The sequence below is a fragment of the Bufo bufo genome, chromosome 7 (genome assembly GCF_905171765.1).
Source record: "Bufo bufo chromosome 7, aBufBuf1.1, whole genome shotgun sequence".
Lineage (NCBI taxonomy): Eukaryota > Metazoa > Chordata > Amphibia > Anura > Bufonidae > Bufo > Bufo bufo.
The window spans coordinates 191805730-191822548 of NC_053395.1; positions in this window are offsets into that span (position 1 = coordinate 191805730).

Genomic DNA, 16819 nt, shown 5'->3' on the forward strand with positions numbered 1-16819 from the left:
TTTCACAACAGATTCCTCTAGGCACTACTTTTGTCAGGCCCGCTCTTAGGGTACTGCTCCATGCTTTTGATCTAGTTCTTTGCCTGTACTTAAGTCTACAGGAGACTTCTGCCTGCCATGTGGCTCAGTCACATCATGACTTACTTCCTGTTTTTCAGCTCTTTCCTGCCTATGGCCCTACAGAGGCACCTAGTGCCAGAAGTTGATATTGCATGAATATGTTCAATATGCCTGTAATGTGATTAATGTGCTCAGCTTGATTTTAGCAAAATTCCTACAATAGGTCAAGTCAAGTAAGTGACCCAGTATTTGCATCATGGTATCTACCACCAGTTTATGCTGCCCTCGGGGCACCATAGTAATGGTGACAAATTCCCTTTAAAGACAATGTAGAGAACAAGGTGTGGCCTAGATACTTGCCCATTAAAGAGGACCCATTCCCTCTCCTGATATGTCTGTTTTGGTAACTACTTGCATTCCCCATGTAATAACAATTGTGGAAAATCCTTTTTTTTAAGCCTCCATATTCCTCTACTCGAAGTTTATGAATAAATTGCCAGCAAGCTGCAATAAGCGTCCATCTGGGTGTTACCAGTTGGGGAGTGTCCCTGCACAGTCTGACATGGGAAGCACAGACTGGATAGTGGGAGGTCACATACCCTCCGCTAACGCTTGCTGCATGAGTGGAATAAAACATAAAGAAACCAGAAATTTTTGTGAAGATGATAAAGCCATGATATAAGCCATGATAAATTCCCCTATAAGTAAAAATATAGAGCAAGAATGGTTCTGTACACAATGTTCTATGTAGAAGATAGAATGAAATGTTCCTTGTAAAAAACAAAAAAACAAAAAACAAGACGTTCTGTATCTTCTATCCAGCCCTAACTTCTGCCAGCTCGTGACCAGACGTGCCCGTCCTTGTCATGTCGGTATAACTCCATTCCTATTGACTAAATCTATTATCACAGATAGGAATTGTCTCTGCTGATGCACACAATGCCACTCTCATATGAATCACACAGCAAACCCATGATAATCTGGCAGATTGCATTGTCTCCTCCTGATTGTGACGCAGCCATCAGCCTGAATCATAGACGATAATAACACAATTACAATCCAAACAGACAAAGTAAAATTAATGTTTGGCTTCCCAACAACCACCACACCATCTTAGAGATATTCAAGAGAGTCACTGGATGTTGCCACATTATTATTTTAATTTTTTTTGTGATTTTTTTGTTTCTTTCTTTTAGAACCATTCCTTTAATGAACCAAGAATAAAGGAAATGACTTAGGGCCCTTTTACACAGGCCAAGGATTGGGCAAATTTTCGAGAATGAATGCTCGTTTGTTGCGTGATCTCATCTTTCATGCGGCACCAAAAGTCCTTGTTTGTTGGGACAAGCGATCATTGCTGCATGGAAACATGGCTAGTGAGCCAGCTGTGATTAGGAATGAATGTCCTCACTCTGTCAGGTCATGTAAACAGGGCCATACATAGTAGATGAAAATCAACTAAATCTACAGATTTCTGCAGGATCAGGCAACCAATATGCATGGCAGTGTCTTGATGTCTGCAGTTGGAGGAAAGAAGGGTCAGACATGCTGAAATCTGGATTTCAACATGCCCAATTCCTTAGTTTTCAGGGTAGCTGAGCAAGGTTGTGTATGGGAGGGGGGGTTCAGAACAGCTGTTAGCTGTCAGCCAAAATCTATCTCTTCTGATGCTTCCATTTGTATACAGTACGGACTCCACTGGGCCAAGTGTCCATGTGTTTTTAAGATAAAAGAAGTACAGAAGGCAGCGCCTCATGTGTGGTTTGGTTGAACCTGCCAAGAAAGCGTGTTTGACCGACACACTAATATGTATGGGGAGCTCCCGACTCTCCCCCAACAGAGGTTGTTGAGGGAAACAAGGATTGGGCAAAATGAATATTATCCGCCCAATCCTTTTGTTCATCCAGGAGGTAAGCTACCACCAGAAGTGTCTGTCAGCAGCTGTCTCCATTCTCCCCATATCCAGTTCCATTAAATTTCAATGTCCAATCATTTGTTCTCTCAGGAGAGAAGAGTTTACCGGCAGCAACTTTCTCCTCTCTCCCCTTAAAAACACATGGTACAGGAGAAGAAAGAAACAGAACCTTTAGGATGGCGCTGTCAACAGGAGTCGGAAGCAGGTAAGTATTGGTAACAATACTTTTTATTTACAAACGCCGCGTTTCAGGGGCGGAGAGCCCCCTTCATCAGGACAATATACAACATTGTATATTGTCCTGATGTAGGGGGCTCTCCGCCCTTGAAACGCGTCGACTGTAAATAAAAAGTATTGTGTTACCAATACTTACCTGCTTCCGACTCTTGTTGACAGCGCCATCCTAAAGGTTCCGTTTCTTTCTTCTCCTGTACCATGTGTTTTTAAGGGGAGAGAGTAGAAAGTTGCTGCCGGTAAACTCTTCTCTCCTGAGAGAACAAATGATTGGATATTGAAATTTAATGGAACTGGATATGGGGAGAACGGAGACAGCTGCTGACAGACACTTCTGGTGGTAGCTTACCTCCTGGATGAACAAAAGGATTGGGCGGATAATATTAATTTTGCCCAATCCTTGTTTCCCTCAACAACCTCTGTTAGGGGAGAGTAGGGAGCTCCCCATACATATTAGTGTGTCGGTCAAACGCTTTCTTGGCAGGTTCAACCAACAAAATACTAATGTGTATGAGCAGCTATGAAACAAATAAGGACTACTACTACTTTGAAAGAATTTAACCCTTCTTTGGAATCCAATAAAAGCATAACATTACTGGCAGCGACATTATTTTGTAAGGCAGGTGCTGTTACTCCACCATACATGCCTGACATCATCTGCCGGGGCAGTGTCAGGAGCTTCCCATAAACGCCATGTTATCAGCTGTTTCGGCCATCAATAGTTTATTGTGCAAAGGGGCTTTTAGACAATATCATTCTATATCGGATGTTGAATGATGCATTGGTGTACATTTTGGCCAAAGTGTAATAAGCCACTCATCACATCAAGGTCGCCTCTATAAGTGGTCCCTAACACTAGTTCCTACCTGTTTATGGGCCATGATAGCCACACAAAGTCCAGGGAGCACAGGTACAGCATGCACGCCAGGCACACTCTGCTTTTAACCCCGTCCGGTGCCATGACAGCTTTCATCGGATCCAGGGATGCAAGTACCAACATGCATGCTGAGCCCACTATATACTTCTCCTGGAGCCAAATGGCCACTGGTAGGCGTGTAAAAGTAGACTCAGTTTTATACTGACTTTAAAACCAGCCTCCAGGGCAGACTAACTGGTCAGGTGTGCATGACTGCATGGAGATCGCCACGCCTCCAATATATACTACAAAGAAAAAATGTGGGGGAATCAGTCAGCACAAACCTGTATGCAGGTGCACATCGCTATGGCAAAATACATATACAAACACAAAAACACAAATGCAATAGCACTCAGCAACCAGCACTCTGCCCTGCCTCTATGCTGGATGTTGAATGAGGCATTGGTGTACATTTTGGCCAAAGCGTAATAAGCCACTCACCACGTCAAGGTCGCCTCTATGAGTGGTCCCTAACAGTAGTTCCTACCTGTTTATGGGCCATGATAGCCACACAAAGTCCAGGGAGAGCAGGTACAGCATGCACGCCAGGCACACTCTGCTTTTAACCCCGTCCGGTGCCGTGACAGCTTTCATCGGATCCAGGGATGCAAGTACCAACATGCATGCTGAGCCTACTATATACTTCTCCTGGAGCCAAATGGCCACTGGTAGGCGCTGTAAAAGTAGACTCAGTTTTATACTGACTTTAAAACCAGCCTCCAGGGCAGCCTCCCTGGACTTTGTGTGGCTATCATGGCCCATAAACAGATAGGAATTTGTGTTAGGGACCACTCATAGAGGCGACCTTGACGTGGTGAGTGGCTTATTACGCTTTGGCCAAAATGTACACCAATGCCTCATTCAACATCCAGCATAGAGGCAGGGCAGAGTGCTGGTTGCTGAGTGCTATTGCATTTGTGTTTTTGCGTTTGTATATGTATTTCGCCATAGCGATGTGCACCTGCATACAGGGTTGTGCTGACTGAATCCCCCACATTTTTTCTTTGTAGCATTTATTGGAGGCGTGGCGATCTCCATGCAGTCATGCACACCTGACCAGTTAGTTTGCCCTGGAGGCTGGTTTTAAAGTCAGTATAAAACTGAGTCTACTTTTACAGCACCTACCAGTGGCCATTTGGCTCCAGGAGAAGTATATAGTGGGCTCAGCATGCATGTTGGTACTTGCATCCCTGGATCCGATGAAAGCTGTCACGGCACCGGACGGGGTTAAAAGCAGAGTGTGCCTGGCGTGCATGCTGTACCTGCGCTCCCTGGACTTTGTGTGGCTATCATGGCCCATAAACAGGTAGGAACTACTGTTAGGGACCACTCATAGAGGCGACCTTGACGTGGTGAGTGGCTTATGACGCTTTGGCCAAAATGTACACCAATGCCTCATTAAACATCTAGCATAGAGGCAGGGCAGAGTGCTGGTTGCTGAGTGCTATTGCATTTGTATTTTGCGTTTGTATATGTATTTCGCCATAGCGATGTGCACCTGCATACAGGGTTGTGCTGACTGAACCCCCCACATCATTCTATATCTGATTGTAACGGTCCAGGACTGGTTCAGAGTCTTTTATTGCGACTACTTGGGGTAATTTCACGGCCGATAACATAGTCAGGAGGAAGCCAGTGGTCGATGCACAGGATGAACATCAGTATTAGAGGAGTAGGCAAATACCATATTCAGGAGGAAGCAGAGAGCACAATAATCTCACAAAGCAGGAAGTGCAAGGCTGGGTTTAAATAGGTTGTCCAATCAGGGAACAAGGTGGAGCAAACCAGGGAGGCGGGAACAGAACAAGAGGCACAGGGAACTAGGCTTCAGTTCAGCACAGCACAGGAGCTGACCAGAAAGCTGAATAGCTCAGTTGGAAAAGCTGCTGCCTGGAACACAGGAGTCCCTGATCCCCTTAGGGGGAAAAAATGTGTGATGTTCAACTGAGGAGTCCTGGACACATGCTGACATCAGACATAGCATTCGTAAAGTCCAGCAAAGAATCCTCAAGTTCTGACACGATATAGACCCAAGTCACAGTGCTCCAGTGGAGGTGGAGATGAAGGAGAAGGCCATCTACTGCTGAATTGTCACATTTCTGGGCAGCTTCACAACCAATTATTCCATACTGATAAACCGGTCTTCATGTGCAATCACAAAAGCAGCGTTTACAAGGCCATTCAATGTGAACAGTCTTAGTACTAATCTGTATTAATAGTTATCTCAACCCACTTTCTAGTTCCCTTTAATTACTAGCATTAAAGGGATCCTCTCAGCAGACTTTTTCTACCTCAACCACAGGTAAAATGAAATACAACAGGCTCCCTTTTTACAATTATCTACTTTTTTAACTCTGAAACACCACAGCTGTCATGCCTTCAACTGGCATCTCTTATGTGTGCTGGTATTCATCTTGCTTTGGCTCCATCTAGTGACCCTTTGTGCAAACAGTTTCTAGCTAGTTAGCATTTAAAGGGGTTCTGCACTTTCATTTAACTGATGATCTATCCTCTGAATAGATCATCAGCTTCTGATCGGCGGGGGTCCGACACCCGGGACCCCAGCCGATCAGCTGTTTGAGAAGGAAGCGGCACTCCAGCAGAGCCGCGGCCTTCTCACTGTTTACCGCCGGGCCGCCGGCCCACTGACGTCACGACTAGTATCAATCAGCGTGGGCTCGGCTAAGCTCTGTTTACTTGAATGGAGCTTAGCCGCGCCCACGCTAGTTGATACTAGTCGTGACATCAGTGGGCCGGCGGCCCAGCGGTAAGCAGTGAGAAGGCCGTGGCGCTGCTGGAGCGCTGCTGCCTTCTGAAACAGCTGATCGGCGGGGGTCCCGGGTGTGGGACCCCCGCCGATCAGAAGCTGATGATCTATCCAGAGGATAGATCATCAGTTAAATGAAAGTGCAGAACCCCTTTAATATTAGAATTGTTCTACACCAACTACTGTAGTTAGTACATATGGCCTTGGTGACATTATCTGCTCAGCCCATGGCAGCCATCTTTTTTCAAGATCTACTGAAAGACAGGATGACATGTCTAATCATCCTCACATCCAAACTGATACATTTAGAATATTAGCTTATCATTACAAGACTGTATATTCGTACAGATTGATATACTGTATTGAATGTATCCTGCATTTCATGCTCATATTGTACTGTAATGTGTTATTGTATATGTCACATGCTTATTCACTATTAGTGTTGAGCGAATCGAAGTTAATGAAGTGGAATTCGATCCGAAGTTCAAGAAAAATTTAATTTGTCACAAAGCCAAGTTTCCTCACACTTCGTGGTAATGAATAAATTTTTCCTGAAATGGTAGTACAAAACAAAAAAAATACATTCTCACCTCATCCATTTGCTTGCAGAGTGGCCGTGGCAGGCAATTGAAGAAAATGCTCCAAATCTCGTCAGTGATGACATCACCAGCGTGATGACATGGTGACATCAGCATGCGCAAGATGTGGCGCGTTTTTTTCAATCAAGTCGGCCGCAATGGCCTCTCCACAAGCAAATGGATGAGATGAGTATGTATTATTTTTTTTAACCCCTAATTAACCTCTGAAAGGTCTCGATGTAACGTCATATGCCATATGCAGCATCTGAGGGGTTTAAAGACGGAGGGCAGCATGATTGCTGTTCCCTATCATTGCACCCACTACATACAATGTAATGCGATTTGTGATTAAGTAATTTGTAACAAATCAAATTTCTTTGTGAACTTCAGCAAAGCAAAATTTTTAATTGTCAGCAATATCAGATCGGTGGGGGTTCTATACCTGGAAACCCTGTTGATCAGCTGTTTGAGGAGACGGCACGCGCAGTGGGCATGTGCTGTCTCACTTCTCTCTTCCTGTCCGTGCTGTCCCATAGACATACAGCTGAGAGCAGGAAGAGAGAAGGGAGACAGCACGTGCGCACTGCGTGCGCCGTCTTCTCAAACAGCCGATCTGATATACAGTAGATCACCTATCCTGAGGATAGGTCATCAATATTAAAAGCTCAAACAACCCCTTTAAGTCTATGCCAGACCCTATCTAGCATAGATTTGAGTTTCTGGCACATGGAGGAGCAAAGATGTGTCTAATTTATTGAGTAATCTGCCTGATAACATTCTAAGAAGCTATTGAAAGGCTGAATAGTGTTAACTGGTTTGTGTGTTTTCTCTATTGTCATGTGGATGTCTATATAGAGTAGCAAAAGTGGCGTGGCTTAGAATGAAGCACTGTGCACCAAAACGGCGCAAAAATGTTGGCTCAAAGTAAGCTAACAAAGATGGAAAGTTAGGCTACTTTCACATCTGTGTTTTTGCTGGATCCATCATGGGTTCAGCAAAAACGTATCCTGTATATACAGTAATACAACCATCTGCGTCCATTCACAAGGTATCCAGTTGTATTATATCCTGAATGAACAAGACGGATCCGTCACTAAATCCATTGTAAGTCAATGAGCTTGAGTCTGTTTTTTTTTTTCCGTGTCCGAAAAAAAAGATCCATCATCATTGACTTATATTGTGTTTCATGACAGATTTGTCTTGAATAGTATCCCATGACGCACTCTTTTTTCAAACGTATCCCATGACTCTTATGTCTTTTTTTCAAACGTATTAACTATGTAACTATGTAATTTTGTAGCTGTGGAGAGGTAACAGCATCAGTAGAACTGAATACCATGAGCATATCTTGGCCGAAGATATAGATGGAGAAATGTAGGGGTCCTAGGGCAGAGCCTTGAAGGACACCAACAACCAGAGGGTGGAACGAGGAGATGGTGTGTAAGAGGAAAAATGGTTTGGTTGGTGAAGTGTGAAGGTTTTGTATAACTGCATCCAGTCCGGGAGATCCTGTGCATGTTCATCAGAAGCACAGATTCTTCATGCCCTGATAATTTCTACAATGCATAAGTTCAGAAAGCTTGTAGAGCAGTATGTGCAGCTCACGCAGGATTGAGGAGAGAACTTATTGCAAAGCTGTAGCAATCACTTTTTTAAGATACAATAAATATTTTCCCAAAAAGCTCCTCTAAAATAACCAATTCAAAATCAAATCTCTAAACAAGTAACCAATTTTTATAGTCAATATTTTTCCATATATATACTGTCATTTATTTATTTCACAAGAAATTGTGATATGCGCGAGGTCTGAACGAGCCACGAAAATGATCCCAGGTATTCTCACTTCTCCACAAAGATAAAGCCTCCATCACCTTTTTCCAAGAATCCCACTTCAAAACGGGTAAGGCCTCTTTCACACTTGCGTTGTCCGGATCCGGCGTGTACTCCACTTGCCGGAATTACACGCCGGATCCGGAAAAACGCAAGTGTACTGAAAGCATTTGAAGACGGAACCGTCTTCAAAATGCGTTCAGTGTTACTATGGCACCCAGGACGCTATTAAAGTCCTGGTTGCCATAGTAGGAGCAGGGAGCAGGGGAGCGGTATACTTACAGTCCGTGCGGCTCCCCGGGCGCTCCAGAATGACGTCAGAGCGCCCCATGCGCATGGATGACGTGATCCATGTGATCACATGATCCATGCGCTTGGGGCGCCCTGACGTCACTCTGGAGCGCCCGGGGAGCCGCACAGACGGTAAGTATACTGCTCCCCCGCTCCCCGCTACACTTTACCATGGCTGCCAGGACTTTAGCGTCTTGGCAGCCATGGTAACCATTCAGAAAAAGCTAAATGTCGGCTCCGGCAATGCGCCGAAACGACGTTTAGCTTAAGGCCGGATCCGGATCAATGCCTTTCAATGGGCATTAATTCCGGATCCGGCCTTGCGGCAAGTGTTCCGGATTTTTGGCCGGAGCAAAAAGCGCAGCATGCTGCGGTATTTTCTCCGGCCAAAAAACGTTCCGTTCCGGAACTGAAGACATCCTGATGCATCCTGAACGGATTTCTCTCCATTCAGAATGCATTAGGATAATCCTGATCAGGATTCTTCCGGCATAGAGCCCCGACGACGGAACTCTATGCCGGAAGAAAAGAACGCAAGTGTGAAAGAGCCCTAAGATACCCCCACTTCAGCCTAGACATTTCTCTCAATGGTTCCATAGCACATTCACTTCTGCCAGCAGAGGTGTCAGTATTGCTATTCACAAACAACTACCGTTCAAGCATGCTGCCACCATTGCTGATCCAGAAGGCCGATATTTATTTGTCAAAGGTAAAATCACAGGGACACTAGTCACTCTGGCGAACTTATATGCACCCAACAAGGGACAGATACAGTGGCTTGTTCAAACTCTCAAGGAGGGAATTGTGGTTCTGGGTGGTGATTTTAATATCCCCCTGGAGCCGGACATGGATTCTTCCTCTAAGTGCACATATATCTCCTACAAACTTCTCGGACGCCTCCGTAGGGCTCTGAAAGATTTAGGTGTTACAGATGTATGGAGAACCCTTAATCCGTCATGTATTGATTATACCTTTTATTCACATGTGAAATCTTCTTTCCTTCTACAAGGTTACAGTCTGTTCAGAAAGGATCGTCAAAACCGGAGAGGTGGAGGGGTCTGCCTTTATGTAAAATCTTGTCTAAAGCCCACACTCCGTGAAGATATAAGTGAGGGACATGAACATGTGGAGTCACTGTGGGTAGAGATACATGGAGCTAAAAACAACAATAAATTACTAATAGGAGTCTACTATAAACCACCTAATATACCAGAGTCCACAGAAAATCTACTACTAAACGAGATAGACAAGGCGGCAAATCATAATGAGGTGGTTATTATGGGGGACTTCAACTACCCAGATATAGACTGGGAAACTGAAACTTGTATATCTCATAAAGGAAACAGATTCTTGGCAATAACCAAAGACCATTATCTCTCCCAACTGGTTCAGGACCCGACTAGAGGGACGGCCATACTGGACTTAATATTAACCAATAGACCTGACAGAACAACAGACGTGCAGGTTGGGGGACACCTGGGAAATAGTGACCATAAAGTAATAACCTTCCAATTATCATTCAAAAGAGCGTTTCTACAGGGAGAAACAAAAATACCAAACTTCAAAAAAGCTAAATTTAGCCAACTAAGAGAGGCCATAGGCCTAACTAACTGGGACAAAGTCCTCAAAAATAAAAATACAGCCAAAAAATGGGATATCTTTAAAAACATCCTAAAATCTCATTGTGAGAGGTACATACTGTATGGGAATAAAAGGTTAAGGAACAAAAAGAAACCAATGTGGATAAACAGAACTGTAAAGAAAGCAATAAATGACAAAAAGAAAGCATATAAAACCCTAAAACAGGAGGGTAGCACGGAAGCACTGAAAAACTATAAGGAAAAAAACAGAACATGTAAAAAACAAATAAAAGCGGCCAAACTAGAGACCGAGAGATTAATTGCCAAACAGAGTAAAACTAACCCTAAAATGTTCTTCAATTATATAAATGTTAAAAAGTATAAATCTGAAGGTGTCGGCCCTTTAAAGAGTAATGAGGGGGGAGTCGCAGAGAGCGACGAGGAGAAAGCAAAGCTGTTAAATATTTTTTTCTCCAATGTATTCACTGAGGAAAATAAACTGTCAGATGAAATGCTGAATGCTGAAATAAATTCGCCATTAAAAGTGTCCTGTCTGACCCAGGAAGAAGTACAACAGCGACTTAAAAAAATCAAAATAGACAAATCGCCAGGACCGGATGGCATACACCCCCGTATCCTAAGGGAATTAAGTAATGTCATAGCCAGACCCTTATTTCTGATATTTGCGGACTCTGTACTAACAGGGAATGTCCCACAGGATTGGCGCATGGCAAATGTGGTGCCAATATTCAAAAAGGGTCCAAAAACAGAGCCTGGAAACTATAGGCCGGTAAGTTTAACATCTGTTGTGGGTAAACTGTTTGAAGGTTTTCTGAGAGATGCTATGTTAGAGCATCTTATGGGAAATAAGCAAATAACGCCATATCAGCATGGCTTCGTGAGGGATCGGTCATGTCAAACTAATTTAATCAGTTTCTATGAGGAGGTAAGTACTAGACTTGACAGCGGCAAATCAATGGATGTCGTGTATCTGGACTTCTCCAAAGCATTTGACACTGTACCTCATAAAAGGTTAGTATATAAAATGAGAATGCTCGGACTCGGAGAAAACGTCTGTAAGTGGGTAAGTAACTGGCTCAATGATAGAAAACAGAGGGTGGTTATTAACGGTACATACTCAGATTGGGTCACTGTCACTAGTGGAGTACCTCAGGGGTCAGTATTGGGCCCTATTCTCTTCAATATATTTATTAATGATCTTGTAGAAGGCTTGCATAGTAAAATATCAATTTTCGCAGATGACACTAAACTGTGTAAAGTAATTAACACTGAAGAGGACAGTATACTACTACAGAGGGATCTGGATAGATTGGAGGCTTGGGCAGATAAGTGGCAGATGAGGTTTAACACTGAGAAATGTAAAGTTATGCACATGGGAAGGAATAATGCAAGTCACCCGTACATACTAAATGGTAAAACACTCGGTAACACTGACATGGAAAAGGATCTAGGAATTTTAATAAACAGCAAACTAAGCTGCAAAAAACAGTGTCAGGCAGCGGCTGCCAAGGCCAATAAGATAATGGGTTGCATCAAAAGGGGCATAGATGCCCGTGATGAGAACATATTCCTACTACTTTACAAATCACTGGTCAGACCACACATGGAGTACTGTGTACAGTTCTGGGCTCCTGTAAACAAGGCAGACATAGCAGAGCTGGAGAGGGTCCAGAGGAGGGCAACTAAAGTAATAACTGGAATGGGGCAACTACAGTACCCTGAAAGATTATCAAAATTAGGGTTATTCACGTTAGAAAAAAGACGACTGAGGGGAGATCTAATTACTATGTATAAATATATCAGGGGGCAGTACAGAGATCTATCCCATCATCTATTTATCCCCAGGACTGTGACTGTGACGAGGGGACATCCTCTGCGTTTGGAGGAAAGAAGGTTTGTACACAAACATAGAAAAGGGTTCTTTACGGTAAGAGCAGTGAGACTATGGAACTCTCTGCCTGAGGAGGTGGTGATGGTGAGTACAATAAAGGAATTCAAGAGGGGCCTGGATGTATTTCTGGAGTGTAATAATATTACAGGCTATAGCTACTAGAGAGGGGTCGTTGATCCAGGGAGTTATTCTGATTGCCTGATTGGAGTCGGGAAGGAATTTTTTATTCCCCTAAAGTGAGGAAAATTGGCTTCTACCTCACAGGGTTTTTTTTTGCCTTCCTCTGGATCAACTTGTAGGATGACAGGCCGAACTGGATGGACAAATGTCTTTTTTCGGCCTTATGTACTATGTTACTATGTTACTATGTTACTTCTACTAGATTATCTCTTCTTATATACTGTTCATATTGCCCTTGCAACGGGAGCCAAGATTAGAAATATTACTCTTTCTGACCATGCCCCAATCTACCTACATATATTACTGAGGGACCTGCCCTAGAGAGAGTGGAGCTGGTGATTGAACGACACATTGAAAGCTGACCCTTCATATATCTCACAACTAAAAACCTCCATAGAGGAATATTTCAGACTAAACACCGTTGATCAGACCTCCCTTTCCATCATGTGGGAAGCACACAAGTCAGTGATCAGGGGCGAACTTATCGCCTTAGGATCCAAAATCAAAAAGCAGCGTTCATTAGCGCTCGATACCCTACTAACCCAGATCTCTAGGTTAGAAATTTCACATAAACAGACTAAAGCCAGGGCTCTTGCTCAAGACCTCTTATAGTTACATTCTGAGCTAAAGGACCTTCTCAATATCACCTCAGCTAAGACGCTCCTCCACTCCAAATTCAAGGCTTATGCTCATGGCAACAGAGGAAACAAACTCATGTCTGCTCTGCTCAAAAACTCCTTTATCCCAGCCATTAAAGATGCTAATGGCTTACTACACAAATCCACTTCAGACATAGCAAAGACCTTTCAAAACTTCTATGCCAATCTGTATAATTTGCCCACCCCATCCTCCCCACTACCAAAGAATATCCCAGAAACTACATCGGCTTTTTTGTCAGCTCTTAAGTTACCCAAATTAACCGCCTCCCAAGCTGAACATTTGCTTTCCCCTATCAGAGAAACAGAGATCCACAAGGTCCTAGTGTCTATCTCATCGGGCAAGAGCCCTGGACCTGATGGGTTCACTATCCAATATTGCAAAACCTTTCAGGATAGCCTAATCCCCCACTTTAAAACTCTCTGCAACTCCCTTCTCAATGGAAGCATCTTACCGACACAAGCACTGAAAACCCACATCGCAATAATACACAAAGATCAAAAGGACCCATTGGAATGCGGAAGCTATCTCCCAATTTCCCTGTTAAACACAGATGTTAAGTGGTGGGCAAAAATCCTAGCTCAGAGTCTCCAATCAGTTCTCCCCAACATCATTGACCAGGAGCAGGTTGGCTTTGTTCTGGCAGGCAAGGCAATGAGAATACAATACGCTTACTCAGACTCATAACTTGGGCACAAAAGAAACATAAACCCCTTGCTCTACTCAGCACTGATGCTGAAAAGGCGTTTGACAAAGTTAGCTGGCAATATATGTCGGCAGCTCTGTCACGTTTTGGCATACCTAACCAGTTCATACAAGCGATCTTCACCTTATACTCAGCCCCTTCAGCGAGAGCCAAGGTCAACAGTACTCTTCCCCGCCCCCCCTCCGTATCCCTAACGGTACACGGCAAGGTTGCCGATTATCACCAGCCCTATTTGTCATAGTAATGGAGACTCTTCTCTGTCAGATCAGACAAGACCCCCTGATTCAAGGAGTAACAGTGGGTTCACACAACCGTTTAACTGCTGCTTTTGCCGATGACCTCCTTATTATGACAGCTAACCCACTGACATCCTTCCCAAGGCTCCTGTCCATCTTCAATAAATTTGGATTCATATCAAACTTTAAAATAAACTACAGTAAATCGGTGGTGCTGAATATATCATGCACGACCTCAAAAGTTAGCTCCCTAAAACGAATGACTCATTTTACTTGGGCGTCTAAAAATGTGCAATTTCTGGGAGTTCATATATCGGCTAATCTTGAGGAGCTTTTTGCCCTCAAGTATGCTCCCCTCCTACAGTCCATATGCTTACATCTTAAATCCTTGAAAATCCCATTCATCTCCTGGATAGGTCAGAAAAACTTTCTCAAGATTTATATAGCTCCCAAGTTCCTGTATCTGTTGCAGGCTCTCCCTATCTGGCTCCCCCACACTTTCTTTTCTGATGTTCGCAGGATATTCTCTCTCTTCCTCTGGGGTGGGAAACCCTCTAGAATAGCCTACTCTCTCCTGACGAGAGAAAAGAGTTTGGCGGCTTTGGACTCACGGACATCCACCTTTATTATAAAGCAGTGCAATTGAGCAGGAGTATACCCCTACTTACTCCCCACTCACTGAACCTTTGAATTTAGAGAAACACCTTAGAGAGACACCTTTTAACCTCTGGGGGATACGCCCCTACACGCATATGGATTCACCCTCATCCCCATTGGTGAGGAGCTTGCTGGCAGTGTGGTCAACCCTATTTCAAACACAAGACCTCTAGTTCCCTCCTCCCAATACATCCCTGGACCTAATACAATCCCACATACACCCTAGTGTTGAGGAGCCATCTGGGGTTTGGCCTCTCTTGGCTAGCTTTTCCCTATGAGAGGTTTCCCAACCTGATGGAAAGTTGTACTGGGACAAAATACTAGATCTCCCCAAAGTTCAGAAAGCGCCGTTCCTACATCTATTAGACTTTTGTAGAGACACCAGACACATCTCTATTCCATGCACTCTGAACAGAACTTTATCATGGATAGTGAAGCTGCTGGACACAACCCAGCTTCCCAGAAAGCTACTATTCCTAACCTACAAGTCATTGATATCTTCTACTTTCCTTGAGGCCTGGGAGAGAGACCTCACGATCAGCCTCACAGATCCTAAAAATGCTTTCATTCTAAAACATTCTCATGGTTTTAACAGATGTATCAAAATACAAGAAAACTCGTATAAGCTACTGACGTGGTGGTATAAAACCCCAGAGTTTTTACACAGGATCAATCCGAAGCTACCCACCCAATGCTGGAGATGTGGGTTGGATGTGGGCTCCCTCTCCCATATTTGGTGGCACTGCCCACTCATCTTTTTGGTCGGAAGTGGGCTCAGTGATAGACCAGATATGCCATACAAAACTCACATTAGACCCCAAATTGATTTTACTATGGTGCTTAAACAATTCACTTATACCAACCAAGCACAACCTCCCTAATATACTTCTCACGGCAGCACGCTCACTTATTCCATATCTTTGGAAAAGTAGCTCTGCTCCCACTAAGTCAGCTTGGATAGATAAAGTGGACCAGATTTATCGCTTCGAAGAGCTGGCCCACTGGGAGTCCCATACCCGTTCGACGTTCCTAAAGATTTGGGGACATTTGAAAGCATTTAGTAAATTCAATACACAATGCCCCTCCCTTCACCAGCAGCTTCTCTACCAAGGAAAGAGTATGACCGATGTGAGGATCGCTGGTCAATACACCTGACCTGAACCCTAAGCACTCGGTAAAGGCCCTGACACATTAAACACTCGTGTTCTCTGCCCTCAAATGATTCCATAAATATACACCATTGATAGCACTAGCGTTACTATTGTTAACAGCTCTTCGCTCAAGGCTAGCAACTCTCCCCCTACTTTTTCCTTCCCCCCCCCCCCCCCCCCCACCAACCTTCCCTCACCTCACCCTATCCCAGGGTACATGTTCTCACTATTCTCTCTCTCCTTCTTCCCTTTTTGCACAGTTGTTAGATTCGTAAGATCGTAACTAGCCTAAATCGCCACACATTCTCTAGGCAATTTTTCTGAGCTTGAGGTTGCCAGTACAGCTTCTGTGTGATAAATGACCAGTCTTACAACGTGTGTTGTTTATATTGTCATGATGTTTTACTGTTCATGTTTTCTTGTATAACTTTATTCTTTAATAAAAAGAGAATTGATTAAAAAAAAAAGAAGTTGTGATATTTCATTTGACCACCAGAGGTCAGCAATAAGCCTTTGGTTCAGGCTACGGTTAAAATGATGTATTATCGTCAAGAAATAGTTGTACTAAAGGTGAGGCAAAATGTGCTTTAAAAATGATCTCTCAGCTCTCCTGACATGTCTGTCTTAGTAAATAATTCTATTCCATATGAAATAACAGAAATTTGTATTCTACCTTATTGAAGAATCTAAATGTTCTTTTTCATCATAAGGCTGAGGTCTAGAGAAAGTACATAAAAATGTATGTTAAGGAAGGGTGGCAGGTATACATAAATATATATGCATGCCTACTGGGCATACATATATATATGTATATGTTAACGGTGCATAATGTTCCCCTCAGAGGGCGATGTGCGCAGACGTGCCCAGCACCTGCGCCCATCCGCCTCTGATATTCCCCAGGGGCTCATTCATGCCCCTGTGGGAATTCATCTAATGTGCCCCCTGATATATATGAATGTGCCCCCTGAAATATGCATATGCCACCTTAATAGATATATATGTATATATTAGCCCCTCAGAGGGCGATGTGCGCAGATGTGCCCAGCACCTGCGCCCATCCGCCTCTGATATTCCCCAGGGGCAATAGAATTTGAATCCTTTTGTTCTAATTATCTGCGGCCCTGCTGGAGATAATTAGGCATAATAGAG